We start from the raw sequence: 16,560 nt of genomic DNA on the forward strand, positions 1-16,560 counted from the left end.
AGAAATGAAGGAAGGAAGTCGTGAAGATAGTGAATGATTCATAAGGGAGAGTTGATTTGTATAGCTTTTCCAAAGGCAATGAGACAGTGTCAGCTTATTCCTTACTATATCAGCGTAATTCATACCTAGATTGGATTATGTGCCCCAGATCATCCTGATGATAAATGGCAAATAAATAAACAAATGAATCAATAAAAGAATAAATAAATGAACAAATTGGGCAACTGAAAGCATCACATTGAATGTAATGAGACAACCAGGCTGTTACATGTTCTTCTAAATACATGCTCTTCATGTATTAATGTATCTCAAGGCTTAACAACTAGATAGTGCAATGGAGAGAGTGCTGAGTCTGGGTTAAGAAAACTAATCTTGAGTTCAAATATAGAATCAGACACTTCCTAGCTATGTGATCTTGGACAAGTTGCTTAACTCTGCTTGTCTCAGTTACCTTATCTGTAAAATGAGCTGCAGAAGGAAATGGCAAATCACTGCAATAACTTTGCCAGTAAAAACCCAAATGAGGTTATGAAAAATTGAACATGATTAAAAACAAACAACAATATATTACTTTTTATGTCTTTTCTAGTAATATGCAATAATAAACATATCCACTATATATTTTCTAGTGTCCTTTGTGTTACTTCTAATTTTCATTGTTGTGAGATCAAGTTATTTTATATTTCATAGCTTTGTATTAATGAAATAATATTGGTTTTAGTAGCTGCTCTCTGAAAAACATCTCCCAAATCAGCACCAACAGATATTTCCAGCCTATCAAATTCATTTAAAGGTAGTTCAAATGTTTCCTAATTACTACAATTTTTTAATTTCTTCCTTCCAAAATATCAATATGATTGACTTGAAAACTGAAGTTGTTTTGGTTGTTGAACCAGTTTGTTATATACCAGATTTTGCTTTGGTTCCTTACTTCTTGGGAACTAATTTAATTTCCTTCCAAATCTTAAGATATTTTACATCTTAGGGGAATTGTATATCTACATGCTATGTAGAACTGCTTTCAGTGACTTATTTGACGAAGATGAAAATTAAAACCCAATGAAGTATAAATTAATAGTCATCCAATCTTAAATCTCCAACTATACCTCTTTAAAATGTGCTGAGGGCAGCTAGGTGGTGCAATGGATAGAGCACCGACTCTGGAGTCAGGAGGACCTGAGTTCAAATCTTGTCCCAAACACCTAACAGTTGCCTAGCTGGATGACCCTGACAAAGTCACTTAATCCCATTGCCTTAAAAAATAAAATAATAAAATGTGCTGACAGCCAGCTTTGTATACAATGGCATTATCAGTATGCTTTAGAGGTATTAAAAGTGTTTTTTATGATCAAGGCCATCAATTGAAGCTGAGAAACAGCCTGAGAGCTTCTTCTTCATTACATTTTTTATTTTTCTTCCAAATGTCTATGGAGCAGCTGGGAACCCAAGCAATAAGCAAATTGTTGTTGGCTTGGTTTTTATAGTTAAACTGTGGTTTTGCTGCTGTCTCAGCAAAATATTTTATTTAAAATCCCTTATGTAAGAGATTGATTACATCAAAATGTTTGGAATGGCTCTGCCCAATATGCTCTTGCAAATAATTCTAAAACCTGCCTGAGATAACATAAGTAATGACACTGACATGGTAAGCTGAATAAATGACCATTGTATATGAAGGATCTTTTCCTTAAAGGGAATGAAATGAAACACTTGTGAGAATTAAAGCCCTTTGTTGAAAGAGCAGGCATTTGATTCTTGTTTTTTCCTTGATGATGGAATAAAATTCTCAGGTCTGTAGGTGTGACTTTTGGTAGTTAATCTAGTGAAATAACTGGAGCAACAATGACTTGGAATTAATTCTTTACATTTCTTGGGTGGCATATTGCCTGTATCATTTGAATAGCAACTGGTGTCATTAGTTGTTTTCTAATGTTCCTTCTAACCACGAAAAGTCTGAAACTCCAGAGTTTTAGTAGCATCATTCAGAAAAATCTGAAAAACCACGGAATCCCACATTTTGTTTCTGACTGTGCCTCTGTATTCTCAAGGGAAACTATTTAATCTCTACATACATCATTTAAAAAATGAGGTTTCCTCCTCTTTTTCTGTCTTACTTCCCTTTCCATTTTTCTTCCTTCCTATATACAATAAAGGCACTTGAGATATGTGTTCAGAATGGTGAGTGCCAGATTTGTAGTCAAGGGACCCAGGTTCAAATATTGACTTTGCTGTTTGCCATCTCTGCAGTCTTGAAGGGCAAGGTATTTAACTTCTCTGGGCCATAATTTCTCATGTCAACAAATCAACCTGAATTTATTAAACTTACTGTATGTCAAACATGCTAAGCACTGGGGATAAAGGCAAAAAAAGTCTCCATTCTAAAGAAACTCAGTTCAATGGGGAAAATAATATGCAAACAACTGTACAAATTTCACACACATAGACACACACACAACACACACACACACATATTTACACAAACACATATATGGAAATATACCAGCACATTTATATATATATGAAGTTTGTACATATAAATAGTATCTGCATAGAAAAAGTTTGTGTATTTATGTGTAATGTATTAAGTTTGTACATAGTTATTTTGTAAGTTGTCTATTAGCCTATGAGTGATATTTCCCATATTCATGTGATAATGTTTTTAATAGAAGCTTCTCCACTTCTACTTAATGGAGAAACAAGGTTTGCCATGCAATGATCCCCATCTCCCAAGCTCAAAATAGAGGCAATGTTCTAGTGAATCTTGGGAATAAACAACTTAATGAGAGGAGAAGGGAAAAGGTATCAGAAAAGTTGCAACATGATAAAAAATAAGTTTCGTATCTGAGTTCATCACTATTTCATCTGAAAGACAATCAGCTGGGCAGTCTCTCTGTAACAATCATATCTTTTAAGTAGAAGTTTTAGAATTTTGCTTCATACCTGGTCACAAAAAATAAAAAGTGGTAAAAAGCTTTAACTAGCAACAACAAAGTTCTAGAACAATTTTTTACAATATTCCTTTTCTAGTTCATTAGGAAACATTGTAAATGAATGGGGTAAAAAATATGGAGATGATCTTTTATTATTTAGTGCTTTTATTGAGTGTATGTTGTAGATGGCCTTTCCAAAGGATTACAAATATTATGGGCTTTAGACTATTTACATAGTAATAATTCCCATTTTTATTGGTAGTATTAGTACTATGTGAATCTTCCCTTTCTGAGAAGTCATAACATGATGGTGTGGTGGATAGAGTGAAATTGGAGACTGGAAAACCAGAGAAAAGGTGGGAAAAGGACAACACATGAATACAAAATTCAGTATAGAGATGAAAAAAATCAATCATCAAGCATTTATTAAAAACTTATGATATACAGGAAAATGTGCTAAATGTTAGGAATGCAAAAACAAAAAAAATGAGGTGTTTATTTCCATCAGTTAAGTACTCAATCTATCAATAAATATTTATTAAGTACTTAGCACTGTGCTTAGGATAGTGGCATAGAAATCAAAAGAATAAAACACTGTCCACCCTTAGGAAGTTTACATTCTGTAGAACTTTTCATGACTACTTTTATTTTTGATAGTACAATCTGGGTTTACTGAATGTCTAGTCACATTAGTAGTTCAATAAAAACATCAATTGGCTAATCCAAAAGTTCTAAGTATTTCACAAAAGTAGAGTCAGACTAAATAAGTGTTGGATGGCTTGAATATGAATGTCTGCTATTTCTGATACTTCATTTATTCAACCAGCAGGCACCAGGGGAAGGAATTCTTTTTCCCCAAAAAATTCCAAAGGGGATCAGATAGTTAAGGTATTTATACAGAAAGAATATTTCTCTCCAAACCTTGAACAAAAGATGCTTCCAGAAAGGAGGATGCTATTATCTCACAGCTTTCATTCCTATGCTTATGTTGAGTTTGATATAGGCTATAAATGAGAAATTTGGGACTGAGAGAGGTTGTTATTTGCCCAGTTTCACACACACACACACACACACACACACACACACACACACACACACACACACACACACACACACACACACACACACACACAGACACAGTAATACTGAGGCAGCATTTAAACTGGTTTTGCAGCCTTCAACTTCATTCTATCCACTCTACCATTTAGATTGCCTCTGATGGCCTGACCAGCTTTAAATCTTTTAATCTATGTTGTCTCAGCAAATTATTGTAATAAATATCTGACTAATTTGTTTGAGTTATTCATGGGATACTTAGACTGAATGAAAGCTACTTTATTGAATGAACTCCTAAAGCTGAAATATATTTGCAGAAGAGATGCCTTTCCTTCTAATCTTCTTGGCAGAATGGAATCATTATCCAAAGTCTTTAAATAAGTGCTATAATAAACTACAAAAAAGATATTTACATTTTGCTAACTGTTTTTTTAAGTCACTAATAGTGTAAATCTTCTCAGAGACATTCTTTTTGGTGGCCTGTCTTGTTGGCAGTGAGTTTAGGGAAAATATTTGATGACAAAATGTTTTCAAAGCCAACAGGAAGATATATTCCAGAATTTATGGCACTGTTTATTAGAAAATAAGAGACTACAGTTAATTTGTGGCCACCCAAATATATCATTTTATGGTTGAACATAATGCTGCAAAGCTCCAGATGTAATTTGGAGGTATAACACTAGATTAATTCTTAACTCATGAAAATATTAATATAATTAATGAAAGTTAGATAACCTGTATGATTTTAGGTCACAGAATTTATCCCTATTATATAAGCTGACCATTGGAAAATTGCTTACAAATAACAGAAATGAAAGAAGAATAATTTCCAGGAAAAACTAAAGGATTAGATAGTTCCTTGTCCTTCATAGAAGCTTTAGGTAGTTCTGTTTGTTGGCAGCAGTCTTGGATTAAGTAAAGTCTGAGATTTCTTCTAGTCCTATGTTACATCTTCATTTAGCCATGTAACTTTTGAAAATGCAATTTCAGCCAAATGGTGGTGTTGGAAACCAGATTGTGTGGGTTTTATAAGTGAAATTTTGATGAGGAAATGAAGGCATCAAATGTAGGGAAGGAAGAAAATAAGTATTTATTAAGCAGTTTACAAATATTATCTTATTTGGTCTTCATCATTACTCTGTGAGGTAAGTGCTGCTATTGTTATCCACATTTTACAGTTGAGGAAACTAAGGCAAAAAAGAATTTTTAGATGACTTGCTCAATATCATAATAAGAGTCTGAACCTAGCTTTGAACTCAGGTCTTCCTGAGTCCAGAACTTCCAGAACTGTATCCGTCAAACAATTTAGTTGTGTGTTTCTAGAAGATTCCTCTTTCTAGGAATTTATTAGTAAAAGGTGATAGCTTGAGGGGGTGGGAGGAATTTGAAAGGTTTATGTTCTTGTTCTAGGATAGGTAAAACCTGAGTACAATAAAGTAAGAAATGGCAGCAAAGACACTAAATCAGGAGAGATTCAAAATGATATAATTGTTGAATGGCTAGTTGGGCAAGCTCCCCAAAAAAGTGTTGATAGTGAGATTGGGAGTACCAGTGGAAGAATTGACATTAACATGGAGGAAGGTCATCTGTATTTGTCAGTGTTCCACCACCATTCTAGTTATCCACACTCACAAAAGTGTCATTCTGTATTTCTCTTTATATTATATCTTTCTCTTTATATTATATCCACTCTATTGTCAAATCCTGTTGATTTTACCTTAGTAGCATCTCTCTTTTATGCCCCTTTTCTCCCCGATATTGTTACCATACCTTCATTATTTCAGACCTGGATTGTTGCAATAGTCTGCCCTTTGTTCTCTCTACCTCAATTCTCCCCCCATTCCATTGACCTATCAAATTTATCTCCATGAAATGCATGTCTAACAATATCACTCATTCATCCCATCCCTCCCTCTTTGAGCCATTAAAACATCATGTTCAAGGCATCAGATTTAAAATTGTATTCTGTATTATCTATTAATGTGAATTATGTTCAGTATTTTTGTAGTGAAGTTCCTTCAAATGAATTTTCCAATAAGAGGAAGGGGGAAAAATTCTTTAGATATCTTGCTTAATATTTTCTCTTTTACAGAAATTCATGTGAATTAAGTTTGCTAATCATGTACAAAGTTCATTAAACAATATGTGTGCTTATTGAATTTATATTTAAATCATTTATTCAATTTTTATGCTATTTTAAATAACATTGAATGGTCAATAGTAGTTTTCATTGGAAAATGCTATTCTTAATATTTTTACATTACAGAGTCTTGCTAAGCTTTTCTATAAGGTTGAATTGAAAGGCAGATGCTGCATACCTGTTTAAATATTGCATCAGCTAAATGAATTGTTATGTTAGTATTAGAGACACTAATGTTCTTCTCATTTAATTATAATGAAAATTCCTAAATCATTAATTGTTGACATTTTAGCAATTGTTGCAATTTGCCAATTGAGCAAGTTTAACTTCATGGAGTTCCAAGCTTGTGTCAGTCCAGGTGAATAAAAGGCTGAGTTAACATTCTGGTTTTTATTGGTCTCTTGGTTATAAGTGCAATATGGAATATTGTGGAAACCTTTATATCATTTATGATTTGTTTTAAAAGATCATAGCCATAGATCTAGGAGGACATCTCATCCAACTATCTGAGAGATTTTAAAGGAAAGAAAGGAAAGGAAACAAGTTAAACATTTTACACATATTATCTCATTAGCTCCTCACAACCATCCTGCATGGTAGGTCCTGTTATTATCTCCATATTACAGCTAAGGAAACTGAGACAGAGGTTAAGTGACTTGCTCCGGATCACTCAGCTTAATTTAACCTCAAGTTTTTCTGAACATATCCCAGCATTCAAACCACAGGCCGTCTTGCTGCCTCATTTAAAATAAAATGTCTCAAAGGTTTTGTTTGGTTCCCTATTCAGTCTAAACCTCATGATTCTATGGATCATGTAGAGAACTCTAGGTGTTGAAACTTCTTCCACTGAGGCAGGTCAGCTACTCTCCTATACTTCTGTACAGAGAGTTGCTTAGAACACTTATGAAGTTATCTGATTTTCCACGATTAGACAGGATGAGCAGGAATAGTACTTAAATGTAGGTCTTTTTGATTCCAAGTATGACTCTTTATTCATTATATCACAATGTTTTCCATGGCTTTAATAAAATTAGTACATTTTTGAGCTTCTAATCATCTTCCCTCATTAAAAAATAGACTTATTCTAGGTTGAGATATAATGGCAGGGCTCTTCTGTGGCATTGACATAGTTAAACAATGAGGTGAGATTTTAATGTCCACTTGCCTGATTCATGTAATAAAGTCCACTTGATAAAATGGACTGAATTGAGTCTTTTTTTTTTTGGTAATACATTCCAAGTTCCACATAATAAAACGTATAAAATAATACTGTGTTTGGCATTTATATGGAACTTTCATTCTAGTAATCTTTGTGTTTGACAGATGTTATAACAATTTAATAGTAGGTGGTAAGAATTATTTCCCTCTTATGTTCAGTGGAGAGTGGGAAACATTATTAAATAGTTCTAAAATAAGACCTGTAGGGAAAGGTTAAAGAATTAGGATTATTTCGTTTGTATAAGGATAGTATGTGGGATGACCTAATAAATGTTTCAAGGAGATGGAAAGTTATTATTATGAGACTGGAAAGCAGCTGTTTTCCATTACCCCAAAGATAGAACATGAGGAAATATGTTTAAGTGTGAGATAGGAAGCAGAACTTCTAATTATTAGAGAAGTTAAACCCAGAAAGATTATTACTAAGTAGAGAGTGCTTAATAAAGTTCTTGTTCTTATTGTCATTCAGCTAAATGCTATCTGAAAATCTCCATTTGTATGTTTTTATAATAGATATGAGCAATTTTTTAAAAAATCATTTATTATTTTCCCATTACATGTAAAAACAATTTTTGATAATCTCTTTTAAAACTTTGAGTTCCAAATTCTCTCTCTACTTCCTCCTATCCCACACCCCCCTTTGAGAAAGCAAGCAAATTGAACATTTAGATAATAAGCATCTTCTGAAAGAAAACATAGACCCTCACGTCCACCAAAATAAACCTCAATAAAAAGAAAGTAAAACAAAAATGCATGTTTCAATCTCTATTCACACCATCAGCTCTTTCTCTGGTGTTAGAAATCTTAAGTCCTCCAAAGTTGTGTGTCACACTATTGCTGGAAAAAGTGAAGTCCTCCTACAATATTGCTTTTACTTTGTATATAATACATTTCACTTTGAATCAATGATATGAGCATTTTCTATAAAAACTAACAGAATTTGGGGCGGCTAGGTGGTGCAGTGAATAGAGCACCAGCCCTGGAGTCAGGAGTACCTGGATTCAAATCCGACCTCAGACACTAAATTACCTAGCTGTGTGGCCTTGGGCAAGCCACTTAACCCCATTGCCTTGAAAAAATCTAAAAAAAAAAATTTATGCTGTTCCTTGATAGAGTAGTGTGATCCATTCTATCAAGACAACTATTTTCAAACCTACATAGAAGATTAACATAACCACTCATCATCACCATGATCTGCTCAGGGACCTTTTAACCTCTTTTAACTTCTTACATCAATCTTTTTTCACTTACCAAAATCTTAAGGTTGCCTGTAATTATAATGAGTATTAATAACCTGAAACAAAGTGAAAGGGATACTATACTATTAATAACAATCTTATTTTTCCAGTGCCAGATTTCTTTTAGAACCAAACATTTTTTTTAGATTCTGCCCTCCATTCTAATGTTCCTGATTTCCATAACCAGGGCTGACCAGAGAGGTCTCTTGAGGAAGATCTCAGAAAATGAAGTATTGAGGGATTCTCTATATCAGTGCCACACAGGAGCACAAACAAATTGCCTTCTCTGTAATCATTTTTGTCCCCTTAATTACAGCTTATCTTTTCCTACTTCTGAAAAGTATACATTGGGTCAATTATAGCTCAAGACATGTGAGGATCTTTCGACTGAATCAGAACTGGTAGATAATGAATTAAACCAAGAGAGACTTAGAAGTGCAAGAGAAGGCAGAAGTATCATGCTTTAGCATAGACAACCCCATCAGAATGACTTTAAAACAACAAATATTAGAACAACAATTTGATTTAAATTGAAGAAAATAGGGATGAAGGAAAGAAAATAGGCAAATTTTCCCTGAGATCTAATTAAGTTCCAAGGTAGTTATTTGTGTGGTTTGACTTCACAGGTAAATATTTAAGTGAAAGATGTTGATGAAAAATTGGATAAATGACCTCTATGATGTGGGGAATTTTTAGCTCTTCCTAAAATATTGATTAAAAAATAGACCATTTACCCCATTCCTTGCTCTCCACAACACACTGAGTCAATAAAATCATTTTCAAAAAACCAGAATTACAGGGAAGAAAACTATGAAGAGTAGTGAACAGAGAAATATATTGAAGAAGAGAGACCCTCTAGCTTTTCATGAAGAAGAGCTTACATTTTTTTAATATTTGAGGGATTATTTTATATCTGAGAGGTGGTATTAGTGAAGTCTCTGTACGTTAGGTAAAGATTCTCTTTCCCTTTTAAATTTAAACTGAACTATAACATTGTATATACATATACTCATATATGTGCGGAGAGAGAGTCATAGCTACAAAAAAAATTTCCCTGTGATGCTATATAAAAAGAACACGTGTCAAAAATTCATGAATAGAAACCCTGCAATATTCAAACATTGCAAGTATGATCCCTTCCAATATTCCCAAATTAAGTTGCTGTTCATTCTTTGTAAGAAGACTGATGACATGATATTGGGAGCTAGGTACAATGTTGTTTGACTATGTTGATCAGAGCAATGTAAGCTCAGAAGACTCTACCACAGATCAGACACAAATAAGGCATTTGAAATTTGGGATTGAAATGTCTCTAAATTTGTGCATTTCACATGTCCTTTGTGCTGCTGTAATTCACACGGAACACAGAGCCTTCTTTGATGATGTCATGTGGGCAGCCCTATTCTATGTCTCCCAAAATCTCACCATCAATCATACAGTTCTTCAGAGGAACGTTGAGAGTGTCCACGTACCATTTCTTCTGATCTACTTGTGAGGATTGTCTTGTGCAAATCCTCTGTAAAACAATACTTTAGGTAAACATGCATTTGAAATTGGGGCTATGTGGCAGCCCATTGAAGATGTGTTCTCTGCAAAAGAGTTTGAATGCTTAGTAGTTTACTTTGAGAGAAGACCTCAGTGTCTGGTATCTTATCTTGCCAGGTGATCTTCAGAATCTTCCTAAGACAATTAAAGTGAGAACATCTGTTTTCTGGTGTAGCACCAATAGACTATATAGGTTTCACAAGTATATAATAGTGTCAACACATTGGTTCTCTAGACCTTCAGTTTAATAGGAAGCCTAATACCTTAACCTGGAAAATGGTCATCTACCTGAGAGCCAGGGTTGTCTAAGTTGACGTATCTTTCTTTCATGTTTCTACCTTAAGTCCAACTGACTATGCTCCACCTCTGATAGTCACTACTGACTAGCACCCCAATTCCACTTAGCCATATGACATCGATTATCTTTATAAAATAATATTTACTTTAAAAATAGAGCAAGAACAAAAGCAATAATATCTTACTTCTAGGGCCAGTTGAATTCCTGGAGAGAGTTAGAAGGGTTTCTACCTAACTCTAATTCCACCAAGTTCACTTGTGTGAATCCTCTCTGAAACACTATAGGTATAATCTCAAATGTCACTCTTTGCTTCTCAGGAAATTGAATTTGCATTAGTTTAGCATGCTGATGTGTATACCATACATAAATTTATGCATTTATCAGTTTCAATATTCAAAACTTGTTGAAAATTTGTCTATTTGGTAAAAGAAGGAGAATGTAGGACTAAATACCAGAAAACCTAAAGAAAATATCAGATCAGTTATAATTCAAAGCATTGCACTCTCAATGTACATTTATTATCTTGACCTACTTTGCTTAATAGCTACAAATATTCTTTTTCTTAAAAAGTTCTCAGATGAAATATTACTGTAGCATGTGCTAATGATATCTTGTGCATAGCCTAAATTGAAGGCCAACTTGCATTTATAATATGTATGGCTTTATGAATTAAAGTGAGATAATCAGTATTATGATTTTTAGCATATTGTCTATGTAGTCCAATTATATTTTTCCACTAAAATTCACCCTAATCTCAATTTATAATAAATGTATCATCTTCTCCCCTTACTTTCTCAATTGTCACAAATCCAAAGTTATATAAAACAAGTTATATAAAAACAAAATATATCACTACCAAAGTATTTTGCTGCTGGTGTACCATCTACTGGTCATTTAATGAATCATTTTCATTCTGCTCTGGAATTTGATCTACTTTTTTCTCTTCCTTTCAGCTGGGACATTAAAAGGCAGCATGAGATGAGAAATTATAGAAAAGTCAGTACTAAGTACTAAATAAGTAAAATCAGGGTGGCTAGGTGGCGCAGTGGATAAAGCACTGGCCCTGGAGTCAGGAGTACCTGGGTTCAAATCTGGTCTCAGACACTTAATAATTACCTAGCTGTGTGGCCTTGGGCAAGCCACTTAACCCCATTTGCCTTGCAAAAAAACCTAAATAAATAAATAGGTAGATAGATAAGTAAAATCTACTTGATGGCTAATTGGTTTCCCATTCTTGTCACCATAGAGGACATGATAAGATATAAGTAAATTTATAAGATTTTGGGAACAAGGGAAATTTAATTTGACTATTATGAGAAGAGAACCCTTGGTTAACCAATTAGTGGATTCCATATTCCTCCAGGAATCATCTCCATCATCTTCTTCCATTTCATCTTTGTACCTCATCTCTGTCTTTATCTTTCCTGCCCTCAATCTCTCCCCTCCCCAAGTGTCTCTCTCTCTCTGTCTTCTATGTCTGTTTCTGTCTCTATCTTTCTCATTCTCCATTTGTTTTTCTCTCTCCTCTCCCTCCCTCTTTCCCTATCCTTCTTCTTTTTCCTTATCTTTTTTCTTTTCCTTTTCTTTTTTTTCTCCTTTTTCTTTTCCTTCTCCCCTCTTCCTCTTCTCTCATCTTTCTCTTTTTGTTTCCTCGACTGGCTATATACATCTCTTTGCTTTTGTCTATATATGTCTATCTCTATGTACTTTATATATCTGTCTTTCTCTCTTCCAGCTTTCTACTGTGTCCACATATTCCCATTGTTTCACCAAAGGATCTCTGGATCACTTGATTTGGAAATTTTAGACAAGAGTTTTTGTTCTAAGGGGCTCTGAGTTTAGAAAATGCTCTAGGAGTTGCCAGTTAAACCCCATGAGAGAAAAATATTCACTTCATAGAGAAATGCTAGTAATACAGTCTGCTTACCCTGACCTGCCTAGACTATATTAGCACACATTTTGAAATGCTAAAATATTTCATTTTACTATTTCCCTTAGGAAAATTAAAGACAACAATGAAAGTTGAGAAAGATTTCCTGGAGCATGTTGGTGCATTATAAACTGACCTTATGATATATCAATGGCTTGTTTCTCTATATACCCAGCATTTTAATTTTAAATTACTATCATAACTAACAGGAGTCTCTTATCTTCCTATTCAGAACAGGAAATAAAGGGAAGTTAAATGAGAGTAATGCCAATGTGTTTTAAACTAAATGATCTAAATCAGTAGGTACACATCTGTTACAATGGTACACAGTTGCTAATTACAATTCTCAGCAGGCTCAATGATAGTCATTACATTACTTTTTGAAGTTAACTTCTTAACACAGGAAATGCATATGACTGGAGGATGGGTCAGAGATCCTGAAACAAAACGTTGAGTTCTGTTTGATTTAAGAGAAATTAGAAAGGTTTTTCAAGGTCAGTAATTAATCTTTTCCAACTTTCTCATTTAGCAACTTATGAAGAAACAAGAATTTGGGATTTTTTGCTGTTGTTACTTTATTTTTTTCTCCCCACAAATAAGAAAACATTTGAACCCCATTATGAACCCGTTTTTTAGATTTTTCAGAAATGTCAGAAGTATAAGGTTTGTGTATGTGATTTGTTTCTTTTTAATAAAGCTGAGAATATTTACTCAGATTTTATTGCTGGAATGCAAGTAATAACAAAAGCATACTAAGGAACCAAGAAATAACTCATGGGATATCTCCTCTTACCAGCTTTTTATCTGCGTTTATTATTATATGATGATTCCTATGAACATTTCTGCATAAGAAAGGTGCCAAGTTGTCCCTCATCTATAAATTAAAAAATAAACTAGACAGAATTCAGTAGAAAATTCCAAGAGAGTCAAAATCTCCACTCTCTTCATGCAAACCATGATTTGCTACAGAAAACAGTACTATTCTATGTTTATTTTTCTTCTATCAAAAATTGCTACTACTTAACTGATGAATTCTCATTGTTTCAGCAAATGTGGACAGTTTGTTTTATAAGCAAATGCCACTACCCTATCTTGATTGTCTTCATGATAGCAAAAATAAATCATAATAATAGTATCCAATGTTTATAAAGTGTCTTAAGTTTCAAAATACATATATATAATATATATACATATATATATATATATTATTTCAGTTCTCTGAATTAACAAGAAAAATCTTATCCTCATTTTATAGATGAGAAAACTGAGGCTCTGAGAAGTTGTGGCTTAGCCTCTTATAGTAAATATCTAAGGCAAGATCTGAACTCATATTTTTTTACTTCAATTTTGTTACCCTATCCATTCAGCCATCAACTTCACCACATTAGCAAGCTTAAGAGAATCAGAGAATGACTAAAAGATCTAACATTCATCATGCTTAAAGGGCAAAACCCACCCTTCAAAATCCAACTAAAATCTAACCTCCTCCATTAAAAATTTCCCCAGAGACTTCTCTCTTTACTGAAAAATACTGCCATTTACATAGCATCTCAAAATTTTCAAAATGCTTAAATACCTTATTTCATTTGAATGACTGAACATCTCCATTTTGTGGCTGCAACAGAGGTCATCTCTAATTTTCCTAGTTTCCCCTAAGAAAACACACTCAGAGATAATTAATAAGTATTTGAGAAGGTCTTCTAGACTCCAATTCTATTATTCCATCTGCTGAATCTCAATGCTCAGATTCTGATAACCCTCATTTAGTGTTTTTCTAACTCAATTTTTTTTCCATTTCCACTAAATGTTTTATATCACTAAGACTATTCTAGGGTAGGAACCACATTATATAGTATTTTCAGGACAATAGATAGTCAATAAATAATTAATGGTGATCATGAAATATTTCTGTAAAATACATGTACTCTAGGTTATAAAGAAAATCTTTTGGATGACTTCCATGATATGTATGTTGGATTTTACAGCCTGAAGAGTTCTTATTTTATTATAACAATTAATAGGTAGCTCTGTTGTATAAATCCCTAGACCTGAATCAAGAATAACCAAGTTCAAATGCACCTTCAGAAACTTAGTATTTTTATAAACCTGGGAAAGGCAATTCTGCCAACTGCTACAGTTTAACTTTAAAATGGAGATATTAGTAGTATCTACTGCATAGGATTATTGTTAGTCAAATGAGAGAATACTAGCAAAGAACTCTGAAAAACTTCACATGCTATATAAATGCTAGCTAGAAGTATAATGATAGTAATGATTGATAACAACATGAGATTTTACTAGTCACTTTTCATGTATGTTTTTATAATGAAGTCTCCTCAGCAAAACTGAAAATATATCTCAGTAGATGTTTGCAAGTAATAGCAGTATCCTGTATAATGATTAGAGTACTGATATATAAAATGGCCCCAATGTTTCCTTTTTTGTATGTAAATTCTAGCTTACCTTTTAAAGAAGATATCTGTAGAAGCTTAATAATAGAGAAGTGATTATTTTCATTGATATTTTTGATGTCTTTGAGTAAAACCTTGCTAAATGGTCATTTAAATATAAAAAAATGGATATCTATTTTGGGGTTCAAAAATAGGGCAAAATTGAAGAACAATTCTCCTGACCTAAAAATATTATGATTTATGCTGATAAATAAATGATCTATCTAATCATAATATAATTTTTTAAATGTCATGGTAAATTTTGCCTTTCTTTTTAATTCAGTTATCTCTCAAAATATATTATTATTAGAAAAGTATATGCTTTGGAAATAGAAACATATTTATATACACAAACACATGCCTTATATTCTCATTTGAACTATATATAGTCCTGCACTTAACATTGCTTTCCATGTTTAAAAAAAATTATTCCAATTGCCTGAACATGTCTATTAGTGGACATTTGGTTTTTACTAAGAAGCAGCTCTCCCAAGTTTCCACTGGCCCCCCTAAATCTGCCAGTATTATTCTTCTAGTGACCTGGGTCCAAAACATTGGGCATCTATTGATTTCACTTTTCTCCTTTAATCCTTCTATTTAATCAATACTATATTTTCTACATGACTTTTCCTCCAAAATCTCCCTTGGATCTCTCACCATTTCTTTCTCACCATTACCACTGTTGCCTCATTCAGACCTTTATTGTTTTAGGTTATTTTAGGTGTAACAACTATCTTATTCCAGGATACCCCCCCTCTAATTTATTTTTTAAAGATTTTATCAATATATTTTGATTTTTTTCATTGCAACTGTTTCTAGAATTCCATTAAAAATCAAACCTCATAACAAAGAAAAATAGTTAAGTAAAAACACATACAGGGACCAGGCCTGGCAGTAGTCCCTCCTCTCTCCTGGTATTAGGATATTTGCTTCATTATCTGCTTTCCAGAACCATTATTGGTTTTCCAGTTACTCAACTCATCTTTCTTATACTTGCCTTTTCAATTACATTTTTGCAGTTATTGATATATTATCTTTTATTTTGTTTATATCTCTTTGTATCAAATCATTCAAATCATATTATACTTCTCTAAATTACTCATATATGGGGCAACTAGGTGGTGCAGTGAATAGAGCACCAGCCCTGGAATCAGAAGGACCTGAGTTCAAATCTTACTTCAGACACTTAATAATTACCTAGCTGTGTGACTTTGGGCAAGTCACTTAACCCGACTACCTTGCAAAAAACCCTACCCCCCCCCAAAAATGAATGACTCATATCTTAATGCAAAATATTCTATTTATATATTTAATATCTGAACTTTTGAAGTATCTGACCAGCAATAGAATTATTGTATTAGAGTATAATGGCATTTTTCTTTCATAATTCCAAATTGCTTTGCAAAATGGTTCAATTAATTGATAGCTTTTATATTAGTGTGTTTATATGCCTTTCTGTAATCAGTTATATTCCTATGGGACAAAAACTTAAAAAGTCATGATCTATTCCCCTGATTCAATAATCTTGAATACCCTTAATGCTTCAAGTCAAACTTCATCTCTGTAGCTTTGCCCAACCTACCTATATACTTTATTTATCATTATTTACCCTCTGCTTCAGTCAAGCATTCTCTTAACTATTCACAAACATAACATGTTTGTGCCTTTGTACTTTAATTCATGGTCCCCTTGTTTGGAAGTTGTTCATCTTTCCCTTTGCCATTTCAAGTACTTTGATAATGTACAGAGTGAATA

General features: G+C 33.2%; 1 protein-coding gene and 1 long non-coding RNA gene across 5 annotated transcripts in view; one reads left to right on the plus strand and one right to left on the minus strand.

The window, feature by feature from the left end:
* The window catches only part of HMCN1 (hemicentin 1), an 814,916-nt gene that overhangs the window by 533,655 nt on the left and 264,701 nt on the right, over nt 1–16,560 (plus strand). The gene's annotated exons all lie outside the window — the stretch shown is intronic.
* The window catches only part of LOC141512896 (uncharacterized), a 70,349-nt gene that overhangs the window by 43,333 nt on the left and 10,456 nt on the right, over nt 1–16,560 (minus strand). The window lies entirely within an intron of this gene.

Source organism: Macrotis lagotis, chromosome 2, assembly GCF_037893015.1.
Source record: "Macrotis lagotis isolate mMagLag1 chromosome 2, bilby.v1.9.chrom.fasta, whole genome shotgun sequence".
In the NCBI taxonomy this organism is placed as follows: Eukaryota; Metazoa; Chordata; class Mammalia; order Peramelemorphia; family Peramelidae; genus Macrotis; species Macrotis lagotis.